Genomic DNA, 8,117 nt, shown 5'->3' on the forward strand with positions numbered 1-8,117 from the left:
CCTGGCTGGCAAAATGTATCAGTTCTTATTTCTAAGTCAGTGGATCTAATAAAAATGTTGCTGTTATTTATCTTCTCGAATCTACTGCTGTCAGCTGCCATTATTTTCTTGCAAGGCTCCTGATAATGATACATGTCATCATTCTCAGCTCCTCATTTCTCTGTGGACATGGAAGCCTCGGCTTTCTTTTGGAAAAGATCAGCTTTTCACAGCCCTCCCTGATCAGCAAAAGAAATTATACAGGTGACCAGACACTCAAAGGTGAAGGCAAAGAAGAAAAAATATCAAACTACCACTGAAAAATCCAATAAAAATCCAGGATTTAAGGGAAGGGTGGGGAGGCCCTGGCACAGGTTACCCAGAGAAGCTGGGGCTGCCCCATCCCTGGAAGTGTCCAAGGCCAGGCTGGAGCAACCTGGGCTAGTGGGAGGTGTCCCTGCCCATGGCAGGGAGTGGGACTGGATGAGCTTTAGGGTCCCTTCCCATCCAAATCGTCCTGGGATTCCACGATTTGTTAAAGCACATTTGGGGATTTTTAAGTGATGAATTTTGGAGGCTTTCAGCTGGTGGAGCTGCCCCTTCAGCTTCTTATATCTCTTCCCAGTAAGGGCTGGGGAGGCCACTGCCCCCTGGGCTGAAGGGTTTTCTCTCATGGTGCTGCTCTAAGCTGGGCTTTACCCGGGGTGACCCTCCTGGTCCACCTTCTTGGGGTGATGAATCAGCAGCCCAGCGTTAACAGGGCTGACTCACAGCTCCTGAGAGCTGTTTTCTCACTGCTTTTGGATGTGATATCCTGCTGATGAACAACTGTCTTGAGTTTTAAACACCATTTCACTCCAGCCAGAGAGCCCTTTTCTGTGCAGCCCAGTCCAAAACTGGAGCTATTAGTTAAGCAAAGCCAGCAGTGAATGCAGCAGTGATCCAACATTCTCCCCTCTCCCCATGGATGTCATTTGAAGAACATCATCCAGAGCAGGGGCAGAAGGTCTGAACAATCAGAAGCAACTGCTCATCTACCATTAAATCACCCAAACCCATCTTGGAGAGGACCAGAGTCAAGGAGCAGAAAGTTTCTCTGCTAATTCTTGGAAAGAGCAGGATGACAGGGAGCAGAAGGGGATTTATCACCCTGTGAGCACCAAGTGGGCTCTGAGTGAGTGGCAGGTTGTCCAGAGCTCCACCAGCCAAGAGGAGGAGGCAGAGCACAAGCTGTTGTTAATCTGTAGATGAGCTGCTCCAGCCAAGGTGCCACTGGCCCCTGACTGGCCATCAACTAAACTCAGTGTTCAAAAAGGTGGTTTTTTTTTCCTGGTGGATGCATTCCTGAGAATGGATGCTCATAAAAGAGACAAATGGGCTGGTTATGCCCCAGTAGCACCAACCTGTGAAGTCACTATCATCAGCTCCCCCTCGGGAATTAGGATTCTGTGGCTGTGCAAGGCACTTGCTGAGGTAATTTATCAGCACAGAGATTTATGGACTCCACAAAAGCTGTTCTGGGTGTTGTTTGCTCCTCCAGTTTACCAGAAATACCTCCATTTAGATTTTGTCAAGATTGCTGCTCCTCTCTGTCACTGGGAGGTGGGAAGAGTGGCCCAGCTCCCGGCAGAGCAGGTGAACACGGACTGCAGGAGGATCACAGTGGCTTTCAGAGAGTTTTGCTGCTTGTCTTGTCTCAAAGGTGCCCCAAAGAATCCCTTCCCATCACGTGTTCTAATTCCGAAATTAGGGAAGTTCTTGTAGGCCAGAACTTCCACGAGGTGGAGATTCCCTGGGATTTCCACAGCTCTGTTTCTAAATCAGAGAATTCCAGAATGGTTTGTGTTGGAAGGGACCTTGAACTTCATCTCATTCCAAATGAGGAGGGGCAGCAAGATGGCACCTTAAAAACCCCAGGCTGGAGACAACCCCAGGAAACCTGAGCCCGTGTTGACCATGGCCGTGCAGAACAGCCAAAGAGGGAGAACAAAGACATGAAACTCGGCATAATCTGTGGCTCTGGGAATAATTTTTTTCCCCACATCCAATCCAAACCTCCCCTGGCACAACCTGAGGCCGTTTCCAGGCAGAGGAACAAAAACCTCCAAGCCCTGTGCCAGGGCTGAGCTGGGCCCTGGCACTCCCCTGCTCCCATCAGATCTCCTTTGAAGTTCCCCTTCAGGTCCATTGGGAAGTCATGGCCTGGGCCAGGTGAAAAATTCCTTTTTTTTAACCTCCTCCACGCAGGTCTTGTGTGGGCAGGTGAACTGAATTCCTTTCTTTGCATCCTTACCCCAAAGTTAATACTCGCTGCACTTGCAGTAAGTGCTGAAGGCACATCAGGGACAAAATTAAATTTCAGCAGCTCTGCAGAAGAGAATATTTACATTCAGCAGTGGTAAAATCGGGCAAATACATTTTAAAAATTAATTGTACCGTAAGTTAATCAGTTAATTAATGACCATGCTCAGCGGTCTGGTTTTAACACATATGTGGATAAGGTGCATTTTTACAAGAAACTAATAACAGTCTTTGGCCACTTGAGTGGTTGTGATGAGTGACAAATAGCTCAGGTTGTGATTAAAACATGGACAAATCTTATAATCCCCAAACAACTGGGGTTTTTTTTCATAGATAGAGACAAAAAGATTTATCCCACAAACCAGAGGATCAAGGTAAAATTATTAGAGTTAACAAGCCTGGCTGCAGACAAGGGATCAGGCTCCATCCTTAACAAATCCCAGACAAGGCATTCCCTGTCTTTATCTTGCATTCCAGAACTCTACAACTGTCTCATGAAATTTTAATCCCCCCCTTATTGGAGATGAATAATTGAAAGCTAGCCAGGAGCAGAGGGTCAGGCATCCCAGGGAAGGATGTCAGACCATGGCAGTCTCCAGCTGATGGAAATCAGCAACGATCCAACCCGCTCCCAGGTGTCCCCAGACTCTCTGGAGCTGACAGACCATGGAAAATTTCACTCCAGGAGCAAGAGCACTGGCAGTGGGGGTTCTCTGATCTGACCATGGGGATCAGCAGCTGGGGGGGGTTGACCCCAAACACGCTGTAATTAGATCACTGCAATTACCACTGATTTTCTTTTTCCATGGAAATACCTGGAAGGTGTGTTGGGCAGCTGGACCAGCAGTGGAAAACACCCTCAGTTTTTGATATCTTTGCCCTCAGCTTGATCTCCTGGTTCCAGCTTTAATCCTGAGCACGGTCCTGCTTCCTCTGACTTGTACCAGTGGTGCAAGATGGATTTCAAAGCCTGACTGATTCCTGATTTACTCCAGCCTAAACAAGTCTGACTCAGAGTTTGTTTTCTGCAAAGCTCTTGGAGTTCCTCCCAGGCTGGATTTTCATTTGGCCACAGAAATCCATGCCCAGCCAGCCCTGGGCTCCACACCAGAGTCCTCTTGAAGCCCTCGTGGTTTGAAACTCTACAGCTCTGGATTTGCAGGAAAAGAGGGATAACAGGGAAAAGAAGAGCTTCTGCTGTTCACTCAGTGGAGTGGCTGTTCCCAAGACATTCCTCTCCCACTTCCCAATTCCAACTCTCTGAGCTGGAAGCAGAAGCCATATGGATAAAGCTGAGCAAACCCCCATCTTCCAATACTTCATTTTCACTGAAACTCTGATGGGGAGAGAATGTTTGCTAGTGAACTTTGACTCCAGAAGACATTTTTTATGTGGAAAGACATATTTTGAGCTGAAAGGTTTCACTGCTTTTTGCTGGATTGCTTTAAAACTTTCCCTCCTTTCCAGGGATCTCGGTGTTGGGATGGATTTGTTCTGTGCTGCCACATCAGAGTTGAAGATTTGCCAGCACTTCTGGATGAATCCTGCAGAAAATATAACGTGTCAGCAATGATTGAGCAAGGGAATATTTCAGGGTTCCTCGTGCACGGAGGAGTCTTTGAAAGGAGAAAAGTTTAATTTTTGCCTATTTTAGTGAAGAGTTGCACATTCATGGTGCACTTATGAACCAACGCACAACTGAGCTCTTTCCCATCACTACTCCAGTTAGATGATGCACAGGGTGAATCATGGAATCGTTCAGGTTGGAAAAGCCCTCTGAGATCATGGAATCCAACTGTTCCCCCAGCACGGCCAAGGCCACCACTGACCGTGTCCCCAAGTGCCACATCCACATGACTGTTAAATCCCTTCAGGAATGGTGATTTCTCCCAGCAAACAGGGCCCAGGTGACTGCCCAAGGACAGAACAGGAGTCAGTATCCATGATCCCCTCATGCCCTTGTTTAATCAAAATCATTAATTTAGAGTATGAATCCTAGCACCCCTTTAATCCTTCTTAACAATAAGAAGCCCTATTAAATCCTTAATGTGCCCACTTTAATTATAACCTATCAAACACAGAATCAATTCTGAGCAGTAAACACAAAACCCAGGATTCTGCCAGTGGATGAGATCACGCCTTTTAAAATGCAAATTGAGGCTGAAGCACTAAACCTGTAATAAAGTTCAATTAATCTTTCCCCTTAAAACACACACAAAATATTTAAACTCGATCTAATCTCGGAGGCTGACGGAATCAGAGCCAGGGAAGGCAGCTCTGGTCACGTGGAAATAGGAATGTCTTATCCTGGGAGTCACACAAATTTAGGGAGGTGGATGTGGGTGGGGAGGGGGGACCCATTAAAGTTTCGAATGAAGGTGATTATTTTTGGAGGATTATTTATATTAAAATTCCCTGTTATCTCATGAACCTTTCCAAATCCCCTCCCTGAAGAGGCATCCACAGGGAAATAGTTACCTGAGGAAGGATTCAAGGGCTGGGTAAGTGACCTCCTGGGCCTGAAGTGATTTACAGCTCTTTTCTGAGGGCTGAGGGGGAGCAGAGCTGTAAATTAGAGGGGTAAATCAGAGGAGAGGCTCTCATGGAACAGAGAACAGCCAAGTCCAGTGCCCTGTGCCTTTCTCCCCCGTCTCAGGGCAGGGGCAGAGTAGCCAGGGTGGATTTTACACCCTCCTGGACAATGCCCAGCCCCTCTCCTCCTCCCAGAGCACCAGTTTGCAACGAGACAGCAACAGAACCACGTCATTTCTCGTAGTTTGGGGAGGCAAAGCTTTGGCAAGTTGCTGTGTTAACACTCAGCTCGTGTGTTTGCTGCAGCTTCTTCCCCAGGCTTTTCCCCAGAGCTGGGGAAACGGGCAGGAGTCGTGTATTCCATTAGCAAGTTTGTTTTCCTGCTCCTGAACGGCGTAAAAGTGAGAATATAAATGCCAGTCCTGCGAGTGTTAATAAACAGGCATCGGGGGATAATAAAGATATTTCACTTTATGAAAAGAGAAACGATCCCGAGCCCGGCTGCGTATTTTAAAAGGAATATTTATACTGTAAAACAAAGATACTTCTAAACAAAAAGTCACTCGAAATACAAACAGAAATGTTTTGTTTTGACAATCTGGGAACAGGATCCTGATGTATTATTGAAGCAGCCTGGGTGTTTCTGTTCCCAGCCTTAAATGTGAATACATCAAATTCAGCGCCGTGAAACATTCTGTGCTTTAAGGAACTGGCTGCAAAAAAAATGGTCAGTTGGAAGATTATAGAGCAAGTGTACATCGAACAAAGTGGGTGGGGAGGGTTGTTAAATCAACACTGAGGGTCTGGGTGTTGTTAAGGTGCATGTGTTGACACTACAGGCACTGGAGTGGAGAGATATCCCCTTTATTATTGGTGTTATTTTAGCTCTGATAATGGTTTCAGTCCTGCAGAGAATGTCAACGGGGCTGCACAGCTGGACAAATAATGACAGTGTTTGTCTTCCTGTCGTTTTTGATGAGGAATATTGGCCAAAAGCCCAATGAAATTTATTTGTAATGAATTATTGGAGAAGTCAACAAGTGGAGTCAGAGCAGGCAGAAAACACACGGAGGACAGTGTTCCACCAGCTCCCAAGGTTTTGGCAGCAGCAGGTAGGAATTGTGTCTACCTCAGTTGGACAACCCTGGTGACTCCCAGGAAGTCAACTGAGGAGTGGGAATCCTGGAATTCTGGGATTCAACCTCGTCCTGACGGGATAGGTCAGGTTGGAAGGGACCACAGTGTCCCATCTGGTCCCACCTCCTGCTCCAGCAGGGCCATCCCAGAGCACCTGGCACAGGATTGCGTCCAGAGGGGTCTGGAATATCCCCAGGGAGGAGACTCCACCCCCTCTCTGGTAAAGATGTGCCTGCTGGCAAAGCTCTTCCTGATGCCCCCCATGGACCTCTTGGCCCCCGGGACATGCTGCTGGCTCAGTGTCCACCAGGACCTTCTCCTCAGAGCTGCTCTCCAGCATTTCAGCCCCAATTTTTACAGAATTGTTTTTTAAAGAAAAAAAAAAACTGTGGAAAAATAATGTCAACTGGTGAATTTTTTTAATGGGGATGAGCAGGGAAAGATAAAAGAGATTTTCACGGGCTGCAAATCTGGATAATTCATTATTGAAATGAAAGCACAACTGAATTATTTAAAATCCTGACGAAGAAAAACTTGTACTGAGAGATTAGAAAGATAATATCCCATAAAGGTCCTTAACTGGAGTGTGCAGAGCTGCTCCAAGGAGCTGTCCTGAGTTCCTGTTTCCAGAGGAACTACCCCTGATTTCCTCAGACTGGATCTGTAAAGGATTGAGTCTCCTTTTTCTTCCACACCAGGAATAACCTCCTGCAAAATGAATCAGGTCACCGAGAGTAGAACTCTTTTATCAAGAATCAGCTTCTTATCTATGCAGGTTGCACCTGGAATGGGGCTTAAAATGCTTTTGGAACAGAACAGTTCCCTTACTCTGACGTGTTTTCAGCACGGCTTAGATAAAATGGACTAAAATTTAGGCTGCAGTCTGAGCAGTTTTAGACATGGTGATGGATAATGCAGTTTGTCTAAGAAGAATTACATCAATCTAGCTGGCAATAATTATGTTATTGCAGCAGATCCCAGAAATGCAGTGAAAAACATGGAAAATACCAACTTTAAACCCTGCTACGGACAAAGTGTTAATGAGAGAGGATCATCCCCACAACAGGAACTTGTGTTCCTTTCCTTAAAAAAAACAACCCTGCTCCCTGCTTTCATTTTGCTTGGCTTTGGCTGAAAAACCCAAGTTGCCTGGAATGCCCCGGATTGGTGGAAAGTATTTTCCCGTTGTTACAACGGCAGCTTATTATCCTTGCAAACATAATTACCCGGGGAGGAGACGTGTGAGGTGCAACACGTCCATGGGCTCAGACAGGGGAGAGAGAGGGATGAAAATAGAATTGTGTCACCTCCAGTCTGTCATTTTTCTCCAAGCAAGCCCGAGCAGATTGATTTCTGGGTCTCCTTCGGCGTAACTTAATCAATTTGGAGCAGATTTAGCCGGGCATATGGAGGATCACGTGGCTGGCACTCCTTCCCTCCCCTAAAATGGTTACAGGAATTTCAATCAGCGCCACCAGTGGCTCCCACCCTACGACCACTTGGAAGGGAAAAGGCTTTAATGCATTTTGGGCAGTAATTCATCCTGTCTGGCGCCTCAGGGCGGGTGAGAACACGGGCTGTGTTTGCGGCAGAACCTCTTCGTGTCCTCTTTGGTTGGTCTGAATTTCCTTGGCAGGAAAAGCCCCCCTCTGCCTTATTCAGGAGGAAAGTCCTCAGGTGGGCCTTCAAAAAGGTTATTTTGGGTCTAGGAGGTGACTCAGGGAGGTTGTTTGAAGAAGGAACATGTTTCAATTCCCAAGTTCTTACTACTTGGAGAAGCAACAGGGATGGATTCATCTCCATAAATTGAGGCATCCAGTTGTGGTTGATATGTTGGTGGATATCCTGGACACTTCAAGGATCTGGCAGAGTCTGGAAGAGACCTGAGACCAGTGAGACCCAAAGCTTGAGGATTTCCCAGAGTGTTTCAAACTGGAGAAACTCCCCTGTTTAAAGAAGTGAACTAAGATCACAGGAACAGCACAAAACAGAGCTAATTCCTTCAGGAGAGCTGGGAAAGGAGCAGCAGAAGGAAAGACAAGCCATGCTGGGCACAGGGGAGAGGATTGTCATCATGGGAGATAGTGCTCATGAAAATATTTAATTTAGAGAATCCCAGAATGTGCTGAGCTGGAAGGGACCCCCAAGGACCATCCAGTCCAACCCTC

This window comes from Lepidothrix coronata, unplaced genomic scaffold (assembly GCF_001604755.1).
Source record: "Lepidothrix coronata isolate B3197 unplaced genomic scaffold, Lepidothrix_coronata-1.0 Scaffold187, whole genome shotgun sequence".
Taxonomy (NCBI): Eukaryota; Metazoa; Chordata; class Aves; order Passeriformes; family Pipridae; genus Lepidothrix; species Lepidothrix coronata.